Genomic DNA, 18,428 nt, shown 5'->3' with positions numbered 1-18,428 from the left:
AGAGCCAGGGTATTGGTCAATGGGGAGTTATAGGATTGGTTTAATATAACGCGGGGAACTAGACAGGGGTGTCCCCTGTCCCCGCTTCTATTTAATCTCTGTATTGAGCCGTTCGCCTCCCTGATTAGAGCGGATTCTACTATCTTTCAGTTCAAGTTTGTGGGTCTAGTGGCAAAGTTGGCTTAGTATACAGACGATCTTATACTTTATACGGTTAACACTGAGGTGGCTATTCCAAATCTAATGACTAAGGCGGAACTCTTTGGGAAGATATCAGGGTATAGGGTAAACAGAGGGAAGACTCCCCAATAGAATTGTGTAGAAAATAAAGCTGGAGATTGCGGTGTTGGGTCGGGTGGGACAGTCCTGACGAAGCCCAAAAAATACAATCATGGGGCTTCCCTTGACTTGCAGGCCCATTACTTCAGTCAAGAACTTACACAGCTCGGTCCAATAGTCTGTGATCCTGGGGCATGTCATAAAATATGCATATCATCCGCCAGAGGCTACATACATCTTGGGCATGCGTACTGAGTTCCTGTGAATCTTGATAACCTTGCTGGAGACCAATATACTCTGTACATAGTGAAAAGGTGATTACGCTTAAGTAAAGCGGGTTTCACCACCGCTCGGAGTATTGCATAAGAATCAAGCCAGACCTCCATGACATTTAAATCGACTAGATCTTCTGCCCAAAGCCTTAAAATATCTGTGTCTATGTCATCATCCGCCTTTAGCAGAGTGAGATACCACAAAGAGACTCCCTTTTTAATAGGGCCAGTTCTAATCGCCTGGTCTAGCCAGGAGTCCTCTTCCTCCTCCTCCCAAACCTGTCTTGCCCACCAGGAGGAGACTTGGTAGTATGACCAAAGATGACGCCGATTTGAGGTCCCCCCACCGGGACAGCCCTGCAGATTTCAAGGGAAGACTGAGCAGATCTTTTAGACACTCAGGGGTTCCTGGTGAATCCCAAATCTGCGCTTTGGAAGAATAGTAAGGAACTCCAAGTAACTCTAGGCACATCCACTAATTTCTGCGTGATTATAAAACCCAGAAAACGCATTTGCGACTTGACATCTGTGGCAACTGATGTGTACATTTATGTTCAAGTCAATTATTGTCCTTTCTTTCTTTGAAGTCATTTGTTTTCCTAAAGAGAATTTGTGGAATAGGATTCAATAATACCTATAATAGAAAAGTAATGACAGCAATCCCTCTGGTTATAGCACATGGATGTTCAATCTTATAGTCAATCAGTCAATCAATCAGTAGATTGGTTAAGCACTTCTTGTCACCTGTGAGGATATCCAGTCGCTGGCAGGGTTCAGCTGATTAACTGAATAGACAGGTCTTCAGGGACTTTTGGAACTCTGGAAGAGATGGGGAGGTCCGAGCTGAAGGGGCAACTTGTTTCATGTCTTCGCTGCAAGGTAGGAAAAGGAGTGACCTCCACATCTGTTACGTTGGATGCAAAAGGGTAAGGGTTAGACAAAGGGAAGAGGAGCGGAGGTGTCTGGTGGGCTGATGGAAGTTCAGGCAGTGGTTCAAGCAGGCGTGTCCAAAGTTTTGTAGGGCCTTGTATGCATGGGTCAGGAGCTTGAACTGGCTTTTTTTCCATATAGAGAGCCAGTGGACTTCCTTGAGGTAGGAGGTGATGTGGGTTTGTCTAGGGTCATCCAGGAAGAGTGAGGCTTCAGCATTCTTTATTGTCTGTAGTCTTCGGAAGTGAGCTGTAATCCATGCGTAGACAGCCGTGTTCCAGTCGGCTACGAATGAGGGCCTGGGTGATGGTGCGCCTTGAGGATTGGGTGACCCATTTGAATATCTTACGATGCATGCAAGGGATGAAGAATTAGGAGAAGGAGATGGTGTTGATCTGAGTTGTCATGGTTAGCTTGTTGTCCAGTATGATGCCGAGGTTTCTAGTGTGGTCAGTGGGGGTAGGACTATGTCCGAGTTCTGAGGGCCGCCAGGATGCGTCCCATGTGGGGCTTTTGGTTCTGAAGCAGAGTACCATACACTTTGTCCATGTTGAGCTTCAAGATGTTGTCCTTCATCCACTTGACGACACCTTTCATGCAGTTGTGGAAGCTGGTCTTGGTGTTGGTGGTGTCTTCGGAGAGGGGTACACTCCTGGATGAACGACCCTTTGCTTCTGTAGGTAAAAGCTGGCGTCATCTGGGTGCGCTTTTGTGTAAACAGAGGTTTACCACTTACATTCTTCTCCGGAGCTGACTGATACAATAAAGATTAAATAACTTGAGCTCCACTGGGCTGCTATTGTATAATATAAAGTTCCACCAAAAAGAGAAAGCATGTAATTTCTCTGACTCCTTGCTGCCCCAGGGAGCTGTCTGCCAGCTTTAAAAGCATTAGTGAAATACTAAGTGACTGATATAAGCCCGGAAGGATCTAGGTCAACTGCTAAAATATAAACTTGTATATGAATTAGAGAAAAGCAAAAACAGGTATCTTTGAAGTCTGGTTTGGCCATCCAAATATCCCAGTGGATGTGACAAAACCTCCAGTATAAGTGATACATTGCCCAAGAGGTCATCTGTCTCAGGTTGATGACTGGCCTCAAGCAGTCCTGAATTTTATTCTTAAGATATTGTTGATAAAAATAAAGGGTCTCATTTATGGCTTTTCTGCTGTAGGACAGTGCAGTAGGCCTTGCTGCTGCGCTGCCCTACAGCAAAGGAAAAGGGCAGGAATGCGCTGTATCTATTAGATACGGCGCATCCCTGCCCTTTTCTCCTGCACCGGCGCACAATGGGCTGCCATGTGCCTACGCAGGCACCTTTGCACCGTGGTGCAGGGGTGCCTGCGTTGCAGGGATGATTATTTGTGTGTAGGAAGGGTAACTTTCCAGCACAAAAACAATCATAAGAGGCTTTTTCCTGTTACTATGTGTGCTGCATGCAGCACACATAGAAAGAGGAAAAACCAGGAGAAATAAAGATATTTCTCTTTGTTGTGCCTCTGTTATGCCTCCCCTGGGGAGGCGTGAGTTTTAGTCGCTGCCTCAAACTTACGATTCCTCGTAAATCTGGGGCAGTGTCAAAAAACCATGGGTGTTGCGGGGAACGCCCCCAGCAACACCCATTGAACGCCCCTTTCACACAGTTTTCTGCGTGAAAGGGGCACGTTTTTATAAGGCCATGAGAAGCAGAATAACGTGTCTTTTACGTGGCCTTTTAAATATACCTGTGGCACTTTGCGCCACCGGAATGTAAAAAAAATGTTACGTTCCGGTGGCGCAAAAGTGCCTGAAGCCTGACCGGCACTATATTGAATTACAGCTGTTGAAACCATCTAATTCACTTCCTTCTGGGCGAGCTCTTTTATCTCACTGGAAAACAGAATGGGATAAGAATGGTGTACTTGAGAGGGGAGGAGTGGAAATGTGTATTGTAACCTCTAATGGTTTCTAGTACTTAAGATTTAAAGGAAATGTCCTCTATTTTCTTGAAAAAGGAGCACATTATATCAGTATGTACAAGTGGGAAGAAGTTTTTGCCAGTGCCAATAACATATCAACCTATGATATTGTAGACTGCTCTTGTGGCCTACTGGTCCTTGTTCACCTGAATGTCCCTCATATAGGAGAACGGTGGCAGATTAGAAGCATCTGAAGTTGCCCCGTGCTTTTTTGGTAGAGGGCAGAACGACTAAAGCACAGTCAAAAACATCCAAACTGAACGAGGTTCTATATTGAAAACTAGGCCTTGGCTACAGAAGATAAGGTTACTAGTATGTCTGCATGGTTTCTTCAAATAGAATGGAAAAAGAGCAGGCCTTGGCAAATGAAGCAACTTCTCTGTAGGCCCTATTGGATATTTCGTAAACACCTTAATAAGACACTCCTTCCTTCGTGCTCCTAAAATGACAATGTTGGCATTACCAAGAAGTCTGTGTTAGCGTCCATGGAGGTATCTAACTTTTACTGTTCTTTGGGAGCATGTACTGAAGCCTGCATGGGTGTAACCAAGGGAGCTGTTAAGGTAGCCTTTTATGGGATGGGCACTAATACCTATAACTTAATGTAATCATGCACCATCCAGACCAGTCACACTGAACTACTGGATGATAGTGTCTAGAGGATATCTAGGTGCTCTGAAGTCTTGAATTATAGTGGCTCCTTTTAGTTAGATACATTGGATTCTTCAGGTTTTCTGATGAAGGCCTAGTTGAATCATTGTAGGGATAGAAACAAATGCCAGCTACTGCTACATCAATGCAGTGTACTGCGATCCACAATAGAAAATTCATTAATGGAAATCATGACAAAGATCAAGCCTTTCCAGTCTCTTTTCTTCTTTCAATCATTTATTTTCTTACCACAGACATATACTAATAGGGACCATATTTGAAGTCTGATTACCAAACACCAAGTTTCATCGTGGCTTTCGTTTTATTGAACAGCCACAACCGACACGTCTTTCGTGTTACTGCTATAACAATGCTTAAAAATTAGTTATGAAACTTTTTTTAATTCAGCGGGACCTCAGATGGATTGATTGTTATTATTTAGAGTTTTAGGAATACCCCAAAAGGCATTCAGCAATCTTAAATGACAACACGCCCATGCTACAGTCTTCCTACAGTGTTAGTGGTGAATGTAAGCGTGGTACATTTGGAGACAGTCCCTAAGTCTAATGCAGGGGTCTCCAACCTTTTGTGTAATACGAGCTACTTATGTTCAGTGAAAATCATTGCGAGCTACTGATATTATTAGTGTTGTAATAGTAACCACATGGGAAAATAGTACATTAGTGACCACCATATGGAAGATTACCAGTAGTGATCAACTCTTTGCATTAGGCAGGGCTGCTAGCTGCAGTGTAGAAAGTCTTTGACTATTTGGAATGCCTCTAGGTAGTTAGCATTTCCCAGTCACAGCTGCAGTGCCCTGGTACTAATGTAATAATATTAGTAATACATCTCCACACATGATTTATCACTCAAATTCAGCTTTAAATATATTTTTAGAAATTCAGACATGTTCCTCCAAACATCAGTTTCTGAGTTCTGAAAATACAAACATTTTTGTCTTGAATACACAATGTTGGTATGCATATATTACAAGAACATTGTTTACCATTGTGTACCATTAGGCCACTAGCTATTCGTTGGGGAAGCCTGGTCTAATGTGTTTGATGCCAGCCAAACAAACAAAAAACAAATCTACAGGAATTTTGTGGATCGAAAATGTCCATTGGAATCACTTCTGTGAAGGCGCCTGCCAGTCCATTTCGAAAAGGATCAGGTTTTTAATCATTGATAATTTCGAGCTAGCAATTATAATAATTAGAGATATTAAGAACAAGTTGAATAAACTCATTAGAAGGAATCAAGCCTATTGACATTTTTGCTCTTTTTCAGGAGGTGACTGTCCGTGTTTCAAATGTTTTGCCAGGCTCCAACTGAGGCAGACATCCATCTAAAGGGTAAGGGGACTTCACCTTCTAGAATAATTTCCCCACTTCTCAAGGAGCAAACAAGGCCTAACGTGTTCTTTAAGCTTGCTAACACCTTCACTATGACACATGACATTGACTCTTCAACAGAATTGCCTACATGAGACTTAAGGTCGACTGCCTCAGTGAGAGGCTGGAAAATGAAAATAGGGCCTATAAAAGATGGTTAATCTCAGACTAAGCTCGGCCAGGTCATATACAAAAGCAGTCCTGAGAAATTAAATATAAGCAGTTTACTCTCTCAAGGGAACAAAATAAGAAAAGGTTATGCAATATGTGTTGGTATCAAAGCTTAACATGCAAGTTAGAACTTTGAGTCAAAGAGGACTGATGGGTGTAAGGAGGCCTATAGGAGATTACTCCCAAGCAGACAGCTGACCAAGCTCACAAAATGGACACCAGCATGCAACGTCATTGCGTCACATTCGTTACTGCAGAGCTGCCTTTATTTTCCTGCATACCTTACCCACGATAAAGTTTTGCGTCTTTGCTACTACATACATTGACCGCGCTATTAAGCAGAGGGCTACAGTTCTTATATGATGTTTAGGAATTGTATGTGGTTATTATGGATTTTATGATAGATCGTCATGATTTTCATCATAGAACTGACTGTCCTCAATATTATTTATTACCTGCTTAGATAACCCTGGGGGACATAGCGGATCCCTAATGAGCTTCCTTTTAGGTCTTCTTTTGAGGTTTTTGTTCCTTTGGCTTTATCTGAGCTCTGAGGTATTCCATTTGATGATTGATATTGTGTGATTTTTTAAATTTCTTGCTATGAATTGTATGATTTTCTGTAATTTTATAACCATATATACAGTTCTGTTTGTGCACTTTTATGGCTCAAATGAGCCGAAATAAAGTTGATTTTTGATTATGATTAGGGCTCCCAGTTTTATGGTATTTATTTTTTTAACATTTCCGTCTGTATTTAACCATATTTATTTTGGGGCCATCTTATTGGTATTTAGCCTTATTTATTTTTTATCTTGTACACAGGTGATGTGATAACTCATATATGTGTGCATTTATTTAACGGATAAACGTGGCCTCATACTTTGATGCCTGTCAGGTTTTAGCACATTACACAGCCAAAAATAATAAAATAATAAACCCACCTTAAATGAATAGTGTAATAAACCATGTACATGTTGAGATATGCAGTAATTTAAGAACCTCTGATTGAGCTTTGTAGCTCCCCATGCTGTCAATATGTACAGCAACTGGCCTGAAAGTCATTAATCTCAGCATGGTGAATCACTCAAAAGAAGCTAAATGATCTGTATTTTTCCACTTTTACAAATAATACAGACAGGAGAGACAGTGTTTTCTGTCTGTATTTATATTTAAAAATCAGTACAAATGGAAAACCAGGAGCCCTAATTATGATTAAAAGGGGAAAGTAGAAATGCAGATGGAATAGGAACAAATGGGACAAGATGGGAAGGTGCTGGAAAGAGATGTTGATGAAGGGCAGTATGGCATAGAGGAGTAGTAGAATCATGCCTTAGGTGTAGAGCTGCCGGGAGAGTGGTCAGAATAAATATTTGAGAGGAGCAAAGAATAGACAGTAGAGGACAACAGGTGCTTAGGACAGAGCAGAGGTAGTGGGGAAGTGGTGCAGATGAGAGATTAAGATGCAAAAGAGAGTTGAATGGGGAAGGACTGGATGGGGTTAACTGATATTGATGTAGGAACTGGAGGTGATAATAATGTAACGCAAATTTGGTTTCCTACTCACCTTAGTAAATTCTGGGAAATAGGGTTAAGTGAAACTACAATATTTTTGTTATCACATATCCTAAAAAGCATGTGACAGCCCAATGCCTCAGCATCTCACATCAGTGTGAACGTGACTGGAGTATCTTCCTCTCGATGGACCTGACTGGTGTATTTTTTTGTTGAGGCTATATTGAGTCTAATCTGTATCTTGTATCTGGGTGGATGTGACAGGAGATTTGAAGGACTGAGTAATCATCAGTGACCGCTGCCTCTTACATTGGATGAACCTGACTGGAGTATCTTACCACCTCTTAAAATTGAAAGGGTGCTAAAAATCTATTCCAGTCATGTTTAAGTAACTGCTAAGGTTTGCTGAGCACGAGTGCACAGTCATGCTAGGGGATGCATAAAATTCATACACTTATAAAAATCATACACACTTTAATGTGACACAGGCACCCCTTGCCACATCAAGTCCAAGAACTTATTTTTCTAATACATAAGAACCCCTAGATGTTCCCAAACAGGACTTTTTCACTCCCAGCAGCATCTGACCACACATGTACGCTGCGGTGTGCAATCCTTTGAACAAAATAACCACACCGTTAGGTCACATTAGCGACAGTGACAAATTGCTGAAATATCATGCAACTACAACAATTAAGTAGCTGGGCTCAAACATAGCGCTACCAACCAGTTTGTATAAGCCCTAACTTCAACTCTCCTGCTTGTCTACTGCGATAACAGTTCCAATGGACTTCCATTCTTCCTCACCATCAGGAAAGTCTTAAAAATCTCAATATTGACATCACCAAACAACATTGGGCAGGGCACATAATTTGGTACGGTGGAAATATGTATTTACCTTAGGTGGTAGAATTTCTTGCTCTAGCACTGCATTACATGGGTTATACCAATTTTGCTGCACGTGAAATGGTACTCTCCCTGTATTGCTTTACAGGCAGTTTAGGCGAAATGTACAGATTTTAGAAACAGCAATTTCCTAATTGCGATTTTCAATTAGAAAATCGTTATCCCTAATGTCTGAAACTTTTAGTTTCATGTAGCAATTCCTAGTGGGTCTCAAACGACCTACCTTATGAATAGTTATGAGGTAGGTCGCAGTTTGCGACCCATTGGGAAAAGCAGCAGCCATCACAGGGAAGGTGGCATGCTAGTGTCAGCAGTCCACATTGTCTGTGACTGTTTTCTTAATAAATCAATATTTTTGGCGTGGCCAAGATGGCGGGGTGAGCGGACGCTTCCTCCCGTAGCTCCTCCGGCCCGGCCAAGCTAAAGCCCTTTTCTTATGCTTCTCTCCCCCCGCTGAGGCTCAGCGCGGGAGAGGAGCGTGGCGGAACATCAGGGGCATACACCGGTGCTGTTTTTGTCCGGATCGCCCCGGGGGAACCCCCCCAAAAGTTCGCCCGAGATCAAGGGACGACGGCGGCGAGCCCGAGGGGCGGAGCGTATTGGAGAGCTGTCCGGGCGCCTCGGTTGGGCCTGGTGCTGAAAGTTGCGGTCTGGAGGGGATCTGGCCCGCCGCTTGACGGTGACTGAAGGAGCCTGGCGGGAAGGGGCCCGACGGTGTGGAAGGCTTGGGACGGGTGCCCCGGCACTCGGGCTGGTGATGGCGACACCTTGCACTGCGGAAGCCCTGACCCCTAGCCGAGGTACGGCGGACTCTCTGATGGGGTCGGACCATTTGGCCCCCTGTGCGTGACAATCGGGGGCCGGGGGTGGAACTTATTTTACTGCGGGGTGCCTCGGAGGCCCCGGAGGTGTCGCCGGGCCTAGTCGTTTTGGCTTGCCCCGACCGGCCGCCATTTTGTCCCCGAAGGAGCAGTGGTGGCGGCCTCCGCTGGAGTCCTGGCTGCTGGCGGCGGGCGACCTCCCGCTATTGCTGGACTGACTACCGGAGGGATGAGCTGTTGGGACCCCTCCGCTGCGGCCCCCTTGGTTGTCTCACGCTAGCTCTTGCGGCTGACGGTGACCGGACTAGGCCGCCATTTTGTCACCTGTGACGCAGCGACCTCACTTGTGGGGGATACCCGGGCCGAGTGCTAGCCGGCGGCTGAGCATCCCTGGGGCGCCTGGATCAGTGCCCGACTGCGGAGCTGGCGATGTCTGGAAAAGGAGGCCCGAAGAAAGGGGACCGTACTCTGCCGGACATGCTTGGCAGGGCCCAGCACTTGCGGGACAGGACACAGCCCTCACCGGGGCCCTCCCGGGCTCCGGCAGAAGTGACTGGAGGGGAGCCACCCGTCACGAGGGCCTTTATGGAGGAACTGTTTAGCTCCCTCAGGGAGGACTTCCAGACACTGAAGCGGGAGGTGGCCAGCGAGGTCCGAGAGGTGCGCAGAGAGGTGGAGGGCCTAGGTGAGCGTGTGGAAGCGGCGGAGACGGAGGGCCAACAGCGAGCGGAGGAGATAGTCCATCTCCAGCAGGACGTTCTTCGCCTCCGGGAACAGTGTGTGGAGCTCCAGGCCCACTCTGAGGACCTTGAGAACAGATCTCGGAGGAACAACATCCGAGTGCGTGGCGTGCCGACTGCGGATGAGGGGTCCGATCTGGGGGGCTACCTGCGGGCCCTGTTCCGAGAGATCCTGGGGGAGGCCACGGACTTTCCCATCAGCATCGACAGGGCGCATAGGGTTGGCCGTCAGCGCCAGCCATCGGCACCCCCGCCGGACATTCTGGCCTTCCTGCCCGACTTTCCACTAAAGGAGCGTATCATGGCTGAAGCCCGCAGGAAACAGCCCCTGACCTTTCGGGATCGGCCGGTGGCGCTTTACCAGGACCTCTCCGCCATCACTCTGCAGAAACGCAGGTCCTTTAGGATTGCCACTGACTTTTTGCGCGAGCATGAGACGCCGTACTCTTGGGGTCACCCCTTCCGCCTGATTTTTCGGTGGAACGGAGTATTACACCAGCTACGCTCCTTGCAAGACATTTGTGGTGTCCTGGGGCTCACGGCAGCGGAGGAGGAGGGAGCTACGCCGTCGTGGAGGTCCTCGGAGGGACGGAATCGGCGGAGGTCAACGAGGCGGCGCTCAGCGACCAGTGCAGGGCGCCCGGACTCCCCTACCATTAGGGCGGACAGGGCTGACGCCCTGAGGGCGGCGGCCGGGGACTCAACCGGCTCCTCTAGCGTGGCCTTGACGGCCTAACACGCACTCCGGGGGGAGATGTCTTTAGCTTCTTAACATGCTTGGCACGGGGCGGGGGGGTTGGGGGGAGCGGGTGGAGGTGAGTGGCTGGACGTCCACTTTGCTCTTTTCTACGGACTTGCCCTTTGGGGCTTGACTGAGACTATGGGGTGTTTGAGTTTGGGGATGGCTAGTTGCCGAGGTTGGGTTTTGGGTGGGGGAGGGGGTTGTTTTGGGGTTGGGAAGGTCCCGTCCGATGTTGTCTATGCCCGCTTTGTTTTGGCTTGTCCCGCGCTGCGGCCCCGCGCGCCCCGCCCGCTGATTCCCTACCCATTGCATGGCGCTCCCGATCCCTGTGAGGAATGCCGGGCCTAAAGGTAGTGACCCTTAATGTTCAGGGTCTGAATAACCCGGTGAAGCGCAGAGCGATCCTGTCGTTGCTGGAGGGGACGCAGGCGGACATTTGCCTTTTGCAGGAGACACACTTATTGCCCCGAGACTGCCATAGGATGCGCTCTGCTAAGTTCCCCACCCAGTTCTTTTCCTCGGCAGCGAACAAGACAGCGGGGGTGGCCATTCTCCTAGCGAGCTCCTTTCGGGGGGAGGTGTTGCATAAGTGTGCTGAACAGAAGGGGAGGCTCCTTGCGTATCGCATGCGCCTGGGAGGCATAGCATTTACGGTTGGCTCCGTTTATAGCCCAAACGAGCATCAAGAGCGCTTCCTAGATTCCGCGCTGGTGGATGTCACTGCTTCCCCAGACCGACACATTATCTTGGGCGGAGACCTCAACATTGTCTTTGACTCTGGGATGGACAGATCGGCGCAGCGCTTTCAGCAGACGGGGGAGCTGTCCCAGGCTGGGAAGGCCCGGATTGCGGAAATGGACTTGCACGATCTCTGGCGCTCCCTGCACCCCACGGATAGGGACTACTCTTTCTTCTCGCACGCACACCGCACCTACTCACGGCTAGACTACCTCCTGGTGAGTGGACCGATGCGTGCCGCTGCCACGGCGGCGGACATCGGGGTCCTGTCCCTGTCTGACCACTCTCCAGTCACCGGCGCTTTCCGGTGGCCGGCGGCCTCCCCCTCTCGGGGGGCGTGGCGCCTCCGGGACACACTTCTTCACAAAAAATCGGTGGTACAACGCGTCGGGGAGGTCATACAGGACTATCTCACTCACAACAGCAACACTGACACTTCGCAGGCGACACAGTGGGCGGCACTGAAGGCCGTCTTACGGGGGGAATTCATCTCTATCTCTGCAGCCGAGAATAAGGAGCGGCAACTGAAGAGGGATGAGTTGACAGCTCAAGTCCGGGAGCTTGAGCAGGTCCACCGCCGTACGGGAGCGCCGAGGGTATGGAGGCAGTTGAAGGCAGCGAGGAAGCTCCTCTCGGCTCTGGATCTTGATAGGGCGGAGTACGCCGCCTTACGCTTGAAACATGCCTACTACACTGGGGGGGACAGATGTGGCAAGCTCCTAGCACACCGGCTCCGGGTCGCGCAACAGCGCAGCGTGGTGAAAGAACTGGTGGGTGCGGACGGGGGGGTTGTCTCCGGGGACGCGGAGGTAGCGGAGACTTTCCGCGGCTTCTACGAGGCGCTGTATGCTGAGGAGCCCTCCTCGCCACGGGATGCCGATAGCTATTTGGAGTCGGTGACCCTCCCGGTACTGGACCCGGCTCAGGCTGACCACCTGGAGCGGGACATCCATGTGGAGGAAGTGATTTCGGCTATCGCGCGGCTGAAACATGGCAAGGCCCCGGGCCCGGACGGGTACACGTCGCTATTCTACAAGACTTTTTGCACGACCGTGGCCCCTGTCCTTACGCGGCTGTTTAACTCCTTCTCCGAACCGGGAGCCATCCCTCCGGATCTCCTGAGGGCGACGGTCGCGGTAATCCCGAAGCCTGGGAAGGACCGGGCCCTCTGCGGCTCGTACCGGCCCATCTCGCTCCTAAATGTCGACCTCAAGTTGTACACGGGGATTCTCGCATCCAGGCTGGGTCCACACCTCCCCGACTTGGTGGAGGCGGACCAGGCTGGTTTTGTGCCCGGTAGACAGACGGTTGACAACACCAAGAGAGTGACGCATGTTCTGGAGAAGGCCTCAAGGATCTCGGGGGAGCGGATGTTGTTGTCCGTTGATGCGGAGAAGGCCTTCGACAGAGTTCACTGGCCGTATCTTGAGCGGGTCCTCACAAAACTGGGAATCGGCGATAAGTTCCGCACCATGGTATTTAATTGCTATAAGCATCCTTCAGCGTCGGTGCGGGTAAACGGGTGTAGCTCTGGTGGCTTCGCCATCGAGCGCGGCACGCGGCAGGGCTGCCCTCTCTCGCCGCTCCTGTTTGCCCTCTACATGGAGCCGTTTGCTCAGAGGATCCGTAATAATCCGGATGCTGTCGGGGTCCGGATGGGCCGGTACGTCCACACCGTCAGTCTCTACGCGGATGATGTCCTGCTGACTTTGGACGACCCTAGGAGGTCGCTGCCTGCTTGCCTCCGAGAGTTGGACGCCTTTGCGGGGGTGGCCGGCTTCAAAATGAATATGAGCAAGTCGATGGCATTAGACGTGTCCCTGGCTGCGGAAACCAGGAGGGATCTTCAACGGCTCTTCCCCATGCAGTGGTCCTCGTCCACGGTGCCGTATCTGGGGATTCTGCTGGCGCCTACATTATCGGAGATGGTTACGGCCAATTATGCCTCCCTCAGCAGGAAGATCAAGGACGAGCTTGGCCGATGGAACAAAGGCCTGCTGTCCTGGCTGGGGCGAATCGCGGCGGTCAAAATGACGGTGTTGCCCCAGATACTATATCTTTTCCGAGCCCTTCCGCTCCAACCCCCGGTGGGATGGATCCGACAAATGCAGGCTGACATCTCCCGCTTTGTCTGGCAGGGCCGCAGGCCACGCATGAAGAGAGTCCTCTCCACGCTTGCTCCGGAAGCGGGGGGTCTCGGCATTCCGGACCTCCGTAAGTACTTTCAGGCGGCACAGCTTCGCTATCTGGTGGAGTGGAGCAGGTGGGAGTCCGATAAACATTGGCTTTTTCAAGACCAGGCAGTGGCGGGCCGCACCTTACAAGAGGTCCCATTCTTGCGCCGCACGCACCGCCCCCCTAATCTTTACGCTTCCTTTGTTACGCGGGTCCCCCTGCGTGTGTGGGACGCGGTCTGCGAAGCCCGGAGCCTCACCACCTTCCCCTCGCCGCTCACGCCCATTGCGGGCAACCCGGACTTCTCCCCAGGGATGGAGCCGGGGGTTTTCTCCCACTGGGTACGGGCGGGCTGCAGGGCACTCTTCCAGATCTATGGCCCGGAAGGCGTGGTTCCTTTTCAGCAACTCCGCCAGGAGTTCGGCCTGACGGAGCTGGACAGATTGCGCTACATGCAAGTTCGGCATTGGGCCCTCCAGCCTCAGGTGCGTGCCACCGCTGCCCGTCCAATTACACCGTACGAGCGGTGGTTGGCTACTCGGACCTCCGACGCTAAACTGATCACTGATCTGTATAAACACCTACAACCCCCGCCGTTTCACTACTACAACCCGGGGAGGGAGCGCTGGCACAGGGAATTGGGTAGGACACTCAGCCACAAGGAATGGGACCAAATTGCGTATCGGGCTCGGCACTCTGCATATCACACGGGCCTTACGGAGACATTCACTAAGGTGTCCACATACTGGTACTACACCCCGGAGAGACTGTATGAAATGCATAAACACACTGACAAGGGGTGCTGGCGGAGCTGCGGGCAGGAAGGTACCCTTACGCACATTCTGTGGGATTGCCCAGTGCTGACCGCCTACTGGAAAGAAGTCTTGGACGAGGTGGATGAGCACTTTGGGATAGAGCTGCCGCGACTCCCGGCGTATGTCCTGCTGGGCCTCCCCAATGACCTAATGTACCCACTGAAGTCCCGCAGGGGTAGGCAGATTGCAATAGCGCTGGGGTCTGCGGTTCAGAACATTCTAATCCACTGGCGCACATCCACCGTCCCCTCCATCACCGGTTGGTTGCATAGGCTCTGGCACGTGCTGGGGATGGAGAAGCTGTCGCTTACGGTTGCGGGGGAGATAGACCAATTTGAAGAGCTATGGCAACCCTTTCTAGCGCTGCTGTCCACTGAATTCCGGGAGCTCACCTGCCCGAGGTACCTTAGGCTTCTCAGGCTGCGGCCGCCGGTGACCCCGGCGGACTAGCTTACATGTGAGATGGGGACCCCCGGGGAGGGGGGGGGGGTGCGGGGCTTCCTGGTTAGGGCTGCTTTGATGCGGGACCATAGGACGGGGGGGAGGGGGGAGGGTTGTTGTTTTGTTACTGGGAGGATGGGGGATGGGAGGGGGGGGATTGTGATCTGTTGAGGTGTTGATGGGGGGGGATGCTCTTGCTCAGCTTTGGGGTGTCGGATACGCGCGAGGGATTCCACAGCTTGCAATTCTAGCGTTCAGTTACTGTATTCTTCCCTCTGAGCCACCGCGCCACCTATTGCCAACCCTCTGGAGATGCATCCCCTCTTCTTTGACTGTATTCCATGTATCCTGCCTCCTATCCCCCTCCCCCATGGTTTGTTTTGTCTCAATAAAAACGTTTTAAACATAAATCAATATTTTTTTATTTAAATGCAGCCCGTTTTTCTTAAAGAAAAATGGGACGGGTTTCAAAAAATAAAATAAAACATCTAAGTTTCATTTTTTAAGAGTAGGCAGCGATCCATTGGACCGCAACCTGCTCTTAAAAGAAATTTGGTGTCACCATTCACTAAGGGGAAGGAGTCCTATTTGCAAATGGTTACCTCCACCCTTGAGGTGCCGGTAAAAAATGTATGTTTTGTGACCGTAAATTGAGTTGCAAGCATTCATACATACCACTGTGATTCTGTATTTGGAAGGTATGCCCTTAACGCGCCCCTTCCACATACTGAATAGTTATGTATGTGCAATTCCAACTTGCAATTTGGTAACATGTTACAGAATCACAATTATTTCTCACAGAACCAGAAAACAAGCAACTTGGGGCTCATCAACCAGGTATAGCTTGGTACCACTTTCACAGTGAGCGCAGGACCCACGTCTGGGCATAGCCATCAAACTTAGGGCCTAAAACCAAGGTGATGGTTGGAATGCTGGAAGTAAGCTCAGCCTATGGCAATCGCACAGGGTTTCTTGTGTTCTGGTTCACGGAGGGCCTGGCCAGGAAGTTTGGGCGAGACTGCTCCCGTTGGAGCAGGATCAAGACTGATTTGCATATGACTGGGTCCAAACTTAGGTGGCACAGTGTGTGTGTAATGCTCCCTGGGCCAGCTGAGTCATCAGAGCCCAACCGGGTACAGGCATAGAGCACAATAACCAATTGGGACACTTGGCTATACTTTGGACTCTGCCCCGAGCAGCAGGATGTCCCTCAATGTATATCTGAGCTTATTTAGTGATTTTCTTAAAAACTTGTATACTTGTGTGTTTTTAATTTACCTATTCATTTACCCCTGGGCTTTCACTTCGCTTCAGGCACTGACACCCCCGCACAGCGGATCTATCGCTGCAGCGGGTGAGGTGTTTTGGACCTTCTTGCCGCCATTTGCCTCGGCCAGCAAGACACGCCCACTTGCGCAGGCCACGCCCCCTCCCAACTTCCTCTTCACCAGTATAAAGTATGTGTCCCTACCGGAAGCACAGCGGACGGGCGCAGCGGGCGCGACGATTGCGCGCCGAAGGCGCGCCTAAGGCAAGCCCGTCTGCGCCCGTCCGCGACTGACCGGGCCAAGGGCCACCTCTCCCTGCCCCATTGAGACATTACTCGTCAGCCCAACTTTACGGTCTTCAAGGCCCCTGGCCGATCAATGACTCTGTGACCTCTCACATTGACAGTTTGGGACTCACAGCCTCCATACCCCCATCCTCTTTTCTCTCCTCCTCTCACTCCCCCTTGTATCCCCCCGTCTCCCGTCCTGAGCACCCTGCTGCACCTACACTTGCTTCTCTTTCCATCTATTACCTCAACACGCGTTCTGCTGTTAAGCACTATCACGAGCTCTCTGTCCTCTTAGACCTATACAAACCTGAGCTCTTATTCCTCACAGAGACCTGGTTTTGTGATAGCTCTCTCCCCTCCTTATTAGCAGCTCTCCCTACCACTTATTACGCGATTCGAGCCGACCGATCCACGGATAAAGCGGGCGGTGGTGTTGCTTTGATCGCTCGGAAAGAATTCCTTTTTCAGCCCCTTACTTTCCCCCCTATTGGTACTTCCGATTTCTTAGTAGTCCGTTCTCTTTCCTTCAAAGTCCCTCTCACTTGCCTACTCGTGTACCGTCCCCCCAACCTTCCCAAGCCTTTCTTCCTGGGTTTCAAGATCTGGTGGCCACCCTAGCGGTTAACAACTCCTCCATCATGGTGCTAGGTGATTTCAACTTCTGGCCCTCTGACCCTGTAGAATGTTCCAATTCCAAAGAATTTTCAGACACCCTTCGTTCTCTCAATTTCAATTCCTATGTTCACTCCCCTACTCACAATCAGGGTCACACCCTCGACCAGATTTGGTCTCTCAACTGCCCTATTGTGTCTCTCTCTATCTCCCCCTGTTCCTGGTCTGATCACTTTTTGATTTCTTTTTCTTCATCTCTTGACTTAACCACCAAGCCCTCACTTCCTAAAAATATCTGGGCACGCTCTTGGGGCCGGATTGACGCATCTTTAGTGGCCTCCATACTCCTTCCCCTCTGCCCTGATCTACTTGGATTACCGCTTACAGTACAAGCTGATTCTATTAATTCATGGCTCCAGTCAGGCTGTGACTCAATCGCACCTTTCCGACGAGTTTCCTCTAAACGGCCGTATGAGTCCAATCGCTGGTTCAGTGAGGAACTTAAGGCGCTGAAACTCTCAGTTCGCCATGCCGAACGAGCTTGGAGACGCCACTACTGCCCCAACCTTAAATCCCAGTACACTTCCCTCCTATTGCAATACAAAAAAACTATTTTAACTACCAAAACGGAATATTTCTCTTCCAAAATCTTAGCCGCCGAGAACCAGCCTAAAGAAATCTTTTCTATAGTTCACAATCTTGCCTATGCTGACAGAACCACTCTCAAACCCCCTCCGTCACAGTCTCTTTGTGATTCCTTGAACACCTACTTCTTGGATAAAATTGATAAAATCAAAGCCAATATTCCTCCACCTTCGCTCTCTTTCTACAATCCCCTAGCCCTCCTGCAAAGGCTCACTTTGACTCATTCCCCCCACTAACTGAAGACTCTTTCCTTTCCCTTCTATCCTTGGTCAAATCAGGTTCCCCCCTAGATCCTTGCCCTGCTCACATCCTCAGGCTCATTTTCACAACTTGTATGTTACCACCTCTCTCCTTTCTTAACTGCTCCTTATCTCAGGGCGTTGTTCCCCGAACTCTAAAAACAGCCATTATTCTTCCCATCTTGAAAAAACCTGGCGCTGACCCCTCCGCCCCAGTCAACTTCCGACCCATTTCCTTACTCCCCTTTTTAGGGAAAGTACTGGAACGCCACGTGACCAGAGCCCTTACCACCTTTGTAGAAGAAAACCAGGTTTTAGCCTCCCGTCAGGCCGGATTCCGCCCGCTCATTCCACCGAGTCTGTGGCGCTATCCGTCCTTGACAACCTCAGAGAAGGTATGGACACCAACCTCCCCCAGGCCCTGGTCCTCCTCGACCTGTCTGCCGCCTTCGACACGGTGGACCATTCCATCTTACTCTCCCGTGTCGGGGCGGCCGGGGTCGGCGGGGTAGCCCTGGTCTGGCTGTCCTCCTTCCTTTGGGACCGCTCCCAAGCAGTGCGGCTGGGCGATTTCTCGGCTAAGCCCTGTAAGGTGCCGTGTGGGGTTCCCCAGGGTTCCTCCCTTTCCCCACTACTGTTTAATCTATACATTGCCCCTCTCATTTTGGCCCTTCAACAAATGGAGGTCTCCATATTTAACTATGCGGATGACCTCCAGCTCATCTTTACTCTGCCTCCATCCACCGACTCTATATCTAATTTTCAAACCACTATGATCTTCATCTGGGACTGGATGAGCCACAACCACCTGAAACTAAACC

The 18,428-nt window shown here is 50.1% G+C and overlaps 1 protein-coding gene across 2 annotated transcripts in view; it reads left to right on the top strand.

Annotated features, from left to right (window-relative positions):
• LOC146867986 (dual specificity phosphatase 29-like) overlaps positions 1-18,428 on the top strand; it is a 38,677-nt gene that overhangs the window by 2,831 nt on the left and 17,418 nt on the right. For both annotated transcript variants that reach the window (XM_085615154.1, XM_085615157.1), the window contains exon 2: positions 5,386-5,450. The gene's annotated coding sequence lies outside the window, so the exon portion shown is untranslated. The remainder of the gene's footprint in view (positions 1-5,385; positions 5,451-18,428) is intronic.

Source organism: Triturus cristatus, chromosome 1_2 (genome assembly GCF_964204655.1).
Source record: "Triturus cristatus chromosome 1_2, aTriCri1.1, whole genome shotgun sequence".
Taxonomy (NCBI): Eukaryota; Metazoa; Chordata; class Amphibia; order Caudata; family Salamandridae; genus Triturus; species Triturus cristatus.
The sequence above is the reverse complement of the archived record's forward strand: the minus strand, read 5'-3'. Positions and strand labels throughout refer to the sequence as shown.